Below are 6,918 nucleotides of genomic sequence, written 5' to 3' on the forward strand. Positions count from 1 at the left end.
ATGTGTTGCTTTTTAGGGGGAGCCCAACTGGTTTTATAATTGTTGCTTATCCATGCCGTCCGTCAATTCTTCAAGTTCATTTTAGGTCATTGACCAGAACATGAAGCAGATTCAAATCTCAAGTGGACCACACCACACAGGAAACAGTGTTTATTGAACGGCCACCGTTAAAAACTTCCAACGACTCACCGTAATTTTCACGTGACATCCAATATTTTAATAAGGCCACACAAACCTGGATGAAGGGAAAACAAAAATATCAGTCTGATCCAAAACTTTTGTAGCCCAAAAGAGGTTTTTAACGGTGAATATTCAATCCTTACCGTGTGGTCCCTTTGAGATTTGGATCTACTTCCTTTCAATATCATGCCATTAAATGAGCTGAAAAAACTGATGGACGGTGTGGATATACAACTCATACATCCAGGTGGGCATCACGATCAGAGAAACACCCGCTAGGGTGTTACCCGGGTAACACCTGATCAGCTCCCCCAGTAGGCAGTAGACTACAGGGAAACGGATTGGCTACTCCCCCTGACACCAGCCCCGGAGCTGATGGTCGGTGCTCTGTGTGCCCCACCATGATGTATGTGTTTCATCCATTCCGTTCATCCATTTTAAAATATCATTTTATGTCTTTATCCGAAAAATGAGAGGGATATAAATCTGAAATGGATCACACCACAGGAAAAAAATAGTGATTGGATATCCATCATTTAAATCCTCCTAAGGCCTGATGTACTGTTTATTTGAAATCCAATCCGTTTATTAGGTCATAAAGACCCAGATGAAGGGAATGATAGGATACAGTGATCGTAAAATGATAGTACCCCACCTTTCACCATACACACCTGGAATGATTAATAATAGATCGAGACCATATACTTAAATGGACCTACCATGTGTGGCCCATGGTTAAAAGTTCACCGAAAATGAAGATCACGGGCATCCTATTTGCGGTCCTCAAATGAACGGTAGAAAGCAAAAGATAGTTAGAAGCTTACATTCAAGAGATATAACTGAGCGATATTGATGGCTAGTATGATGCAATTAATGTTTTTCTCAAATCATGGGTCATATATGGCAGAAACCACTGGATGCTCCTTTCTGATCTACCGTTTGCCCTACCATTGATTGGACCGGGCTTGTTTGGTCCTGGCCTTTGAACCGGGATAGAACCGGTCAAAGAGGACAGGGATTGAAGTTCCGGCGGTGGGATGATAGGTGGGGCTAGCATGGCATTTGTGAGAAATCTACCCCCTACATCCATTTTTGCCTAAGGGGTGTGTACGAGTCTAACCAAGTCAAGTCTGGCGTAGCTTGATTCGGCTTGACCACTAGGTGACCCAGCTTGAACTTGGCTCGGCTGAGCTCTGTCCTCAAGCTAAGCTAGGTCGGCTTAGTTCTATTAGAAGCTCGGGCCATTAGGAGATAAGATCGAGCCTATACATCATTTTCTTAAACACATGGAGTGTATAAATGTAAAGCAACAACATCAGTTTACAAGTATTTTATCAATCCAAGTTCAATCGGAGTCGAGCTCGAGCAAGTTTAAACTTGACTTAAAAAAAAAAATTGAGCTCCAAAAATCAGCTCAACTAAACTCAAATGCAATTTCAAACCTAATCATGTCAAGCTTTTTCGAGGCAAATCGAGCAAGCTAACCAAGGTTATTGGGTTCATATACACCCTTATTTTTGCTAGCTCCTCTTAGGGTATAAACCAAAGAGGACTTCGCGAGAGGAAAAAGTGGAGAAATAAATGCTGCCATTGAAACCGTCTTGGGTCACGTTGATGTTTATATGCCATCCAAACCCTTTATGAGGTCACTCCAGCTGTGATGAACTGAAAACACAAAACACTTACCATTACACACAACTTCCATAGCCATGCCTATGTTTCAATGGTGGTCGTTCAACTCCCACCGTTTCCCCTCATGTGGTCCACTTTAATTTGAGATCCTCCTATTTTCAGTATCATGTACTAAAATGCTTTTGCAAAAAATGAGTAACATACAAAATTCAAGGAGACAACACGAGATGGAAAAGAGGAGAAGAAACCCCTATTATTGAAACTTCCTTGGGTACACCTTGATGTTTATATGTCATCCAAAATATTTATAAGTTCATTACCAATGTGATGAACTGAAAACACAACATACTTAGCCTTATGATATGCTAATGTTTCAACGGTTGTCATTCAATCCTCACTGTTTTCCCTTGTGTGGCCCACTTTAATTTTAGGTCCTCCTCATTTTTTGTATCGTGTACTTAAATGCTTTTGCAAAACGGACAGAGAGGTGGATTTCTCACATACAACATGTACTTCCACTGAATGCCAGCGAATGAACTTTGTCCTGCGAAGTCCTTTGGAAGGCAATCCGCGTCCCGTCAAGGCTCATCCACGTGAAACTGGACCGGTGGATTCGAACCTACCTATTTATGGAACCGGATTGGCTGGTGTACCAAACACCACCCATGTGCCTGATGCCTTGATGTCACCAAGTTGTGTGGGTCCCATCATGAGGTATGAGTTATATCCAAACCGTCTGTCCACTTGGTGAGCTCTTCGTAAAGCTTGAGTGAAAAATAAGGCAGATCCAAAATTCAAATGGACCACACTGTAAAAAGCAGTGGAGGACCGAACACTTGCCATTGAAACCCTTTTGAGAGTCAAAGAAATTTTGAATATTTGTCTTTTCTCTTCATCCAGGTCTGTGTGACCTTATGAACAGATTTGATGGAAATTAAACATCACGATAGGCCCTACGAATGTTTTAATGGTGAAAATCATTCTCCCCACTACTATTTGTTGTGTGGTCTATTTGAGCGTTAAAAATTACTCATTTTTGGGATCAAGATTCAAAATGATCTCTAGAAATGGATGAATGGTGTAGATATGATAAATACATCATTGTGGGGCCCATGTAACTTTGATCTAATTCGGACCGTTCATATGACTCAAAGCTCGAGGAGCGCCAGCCTCGTCTTCGTGGAAGCTGATTGGCTGGTGTACCTCACACCGGGTATATAACTGCTGTGTTGATGTCAGCAAGTTCTGTGGGTTTAATCATGAGGTATGTATTATATCTAAACCGTTAATTCATTTTGTGTGCCAGTCTTAAAACTTGAGACAAAAAATAAGACGAATCTAAATCTCAAATGGACCACACTGTTTGATTGAACCTCTACCATTAAAAAATTTTTAGAGGCCAAAGAAGTTTTGGATCAAGTGATGTTTGTGGTTTTCTATTCATCCATGTATTTATGATCTTATGAACAGGTTGGATGACAAATAAAAATTAATTTGGACCCTACGAATGTTTTGACGGTGAAAATCATTTTCCCCACTACTATTTGTTGTGTGGTCCATTTGAGCATTAAAAATTACTCATTTTTGGGATCAAGATTCAAAATGATCTCTAGAAATGGATGAATGGTGTAGATATGATAAATACATCATTGTGGGGCCCATGTAACTTTGATCTACTTCGGACCGTTCATATGACTCAAAGCTCGAGGAGCGCCAGCCTGTGGAAGTTGATTGGCTGGTGTACCTCACACCGGGTATATAGCTGTTGTGTTGATGTCAGCAAGTTTCGTGGGTTTGATCATGAGGTATGTATTATATCCAAACCGTTAATTCATTTGGTGAGCCGGTCTTAATACTTGAGACAAAAAATAAGATGAATCTAAATATCAAGTGGACCACACTATAAAAAGTAGTGGGGATTGAATGTCTACCATTGAAACCCTTTTTGGTGTCACTAAAGTTTTGGATCAATATAAAATTTGTTTTCCTCTTCATTTAGGTCTTTGTGACCTTACAAACAGATGGATGGAAAGTAAACCTTATGGTTGGCCTTGAGAAGTTTTTAATGGTGAAAATCTTTATCTTCGCTGCTATTCGTGGTGCAGTGTGGTCCATATAATCCTTGGATATTATTCACTTTTTGCATAATGCTCTAAAATAATCTTTTAAAATAAATCAATGATGTAGATATAATAAATACATCATCACTATCGATCCCAAGTAACTTTGATCTCTTATGAGCCATTACCGTTAGTTCACCTTGAGCTCGAAGAGCGTCAGTGCTTGTCTTCGGAAGCAGATTGGTTGGTGTACCTCGTACGTTGCACCAACTCTATAGCTGTGGTGTTGAAGTCAGCAAGTTCCGTGGGTTTGTTTACTAGGTATGTGTTATATCCCAGCTATTCATCCAATTGATGAGTTCATCTTAAGGCATGAGGCTTGAGACGAAAAATAAGACAAATCTAGCTATCAAGTGGATCACACTGCAAAAAGTTGTGGGGGATTGAATTTAGACATTTTGGATTAATATGAAATTTGTTTTCTCTTAATTTAGGTCTTTATGGACTTATAAACAGATTCGATGGAACCTTATGAACAGATTGGATGGAAAATAAACGTTATAATAAACCCTATTAATTGTTTAACGCTGAAAATCATTATCTCCGCTGCTGTCTGTGGTGTGCTCAAGGATCTTTAGATATGATTTATTTTATGGATAATGCTTTAAAATGATCTCTAATTCATTTTACGGATAATGCTCTAAAATATCTCTAAAAATAGATGAACAATGTAGGTATAATAAATACCTCACTATAGGCCCATCTAACTTTGATCTCCTTTGAACCGGTCGTACAACTCGGAGCTCGAAGAGCATCAGTGCTCGTCCCAGCACAACACGTACCTACAGCAGTTCTATAACTGGTGTGTGGTACACGAGCCAATTCGCTTCCCTCGTCTTCGCACGACACGTACCTACTATATAGCTGGTGTGTGGTACACCGGCCAATCCGCTTCCCCTATTTATTAGGTCATGTGGGCCCCATTGGTGAGCTACTAGGACCCACCCATTTGTTTTCTGGCCCGAAAGGGATAAGGCCCAGCCCAAAGCTTTGAAAGGTCAAGGTGGCCTTTGGCAGAAGATGGACGGTGTAAAGTCACCGGCACACTATGGAAAGATGGGTATATCTAAAACCATATTCCCTTTTGTAGACCTCTCTATTTGGGCCGTTGGATGGCTTTAACTACTTTATCTTTAGAAAGTTGATGAATTACATTAACCTGAACACCAGGATAGGTACAGTGTATTAGGGTTTTTAGTTTCGAAAAGTGGGGCCCATGGATCCATGATCCAGACCGTTGATCAGATGGGACCCACATTGGATGGGCCTTTCGCTGAGGATCTCTATAATTGGAGGTCACTACACAGCAAGATTCAGCCTCTCTCAGTTAAATCCATTCGTCTGTTGGAAATCCTAACCGTTCAACATGAGAAGTGGGGCCGTCGGTGAGTAATCTAGGTCGTTAGTATTTCGCATACAAAATGGACGGACCATTCCCCAGAATTATACTAAGGGTGAAATATTAAAAAAATTAAAAATAAAGAAAATAAAGACAGCAACGGTCTAAATTCATCTAGAAAAAGGCCCGATACAGATCTCTATGATATTCGAATCTGTGAGAATTTTTTTGCACCATGGATCATCCACAGTGTCTTTTCAATGGTATGGATTACTGAATAATGGGCCACACTTACCACGATTGGAAGCACACGTACACAATCAATCATAGTCACGCATCAGATCATATAATTATTAATTCCCCTTCTATTTTCGGAGCTGATTGCTTGAATTGGGACCGATGGACACGTGTAAAGATGTTAGTCTCACCACGCCTTAAGCTCTCTCTTTTGCAAGCTTTTCTCGAATAAACTAATCAAAGCAGAAGAACAGGATAACCCTTAATAGGTGGAGATAAGCATGAATCTGGCAAAGTGGGCCCCACCTAGATGTCAATCATCTCTTATATTTTATTGGATTGTAGACTTCATGTTCGCTTTGCCACCATTTACCCATCCACCGTACATCCCACATAAATGTATGTCAATCTAGATCGTTCAAATTTTGTGGGCCCTATAGCATGTTAATTGAACGATCTTAACCATCCAAGTGGTTTAATTTTCGGCCTATCCTCAATCTGCAAAGAGAGCAATGATTTGTACGGTGTGGATTAGTTTAAGTATATGCCAAGTGTATGGTGATCAGTCACCACCGTTCAATGGATTCCATCTTTGTGTTCTTTTATCTTAAAATGTTGTGATGATCTGCAGCTCCTTGGCTGCTATAAGATGGTTATGTGAGGTTGAGAAAGGCATGCTTGTGGCTTGAAGATCTTCTCAATACTTGTTCTCTTGAGCCCACCTTTGTGGCCCACCATGCGGAGGAAGAAGAGGAAGAAGATGATGGCCCACCTATCTGTGAAGGCGGATACCATCATTTAGACGGAGACGATGGTTATAAGCCTATCTTCAGGCAAGTCTTATAGGCAAAGGGAAGGCAAAGCCTTTCTCCTGGCTTCTTCAGTTGACCTACGCCCTTATAATTACAAATATTTCTATCTTATTGTTTTTTATTCAATAAAACGAGTGGCTTCCTAACCTTAAATTACCTGCATTTTATGCTTCCCATCTCGAGCATGTATTTAACTACTACATCGGTAAATTGAGACATTTCATATGTCCATTTATCAATTTGTCAAACATGGTTTTTGTTTCATTATGGTTTGAGTGTGGATTATAGTAAATTTGGAAATGTGCGAGTGGGGAAGTGTAGTTATGCCTCCAATGACATCGATCGCTTTCATATAAAGTCATGTAATAGAAACAAAGACAGGGAACGTGTTACCTACTCTAATGGTCAAAGCAAATTTTTGAATGGAGGTGTGCTTTCATGCCATTGTAAGTTCTTCGTTGAGTATGCAATGGGAGACACTAATTGAGGTATGGCTTATGATGGACGACCAAAATACATCCACGGCATATGTGGTTTTGAAGAAAATGTGATTTTTATTGATGTTGTTTTGTGTTTTTTTGTTGTGTTAAGGATTCCC

This window comes from Magnolia sinica, chromosome 5 (genome assembly GCF_029962835.1).
Source record: "Magnolia sinica isolate HGM2019 chromosome 5, MsV1, whole genome shotgun sequence".
Taxonomy (NCBI): domain Eukaryota; kingdom Viridiplantae; phylum Streptophyta; class Magnoliopsida; order Magnoliales; family Magnoliaceae; genus Magnolia; species Magnolia sinica.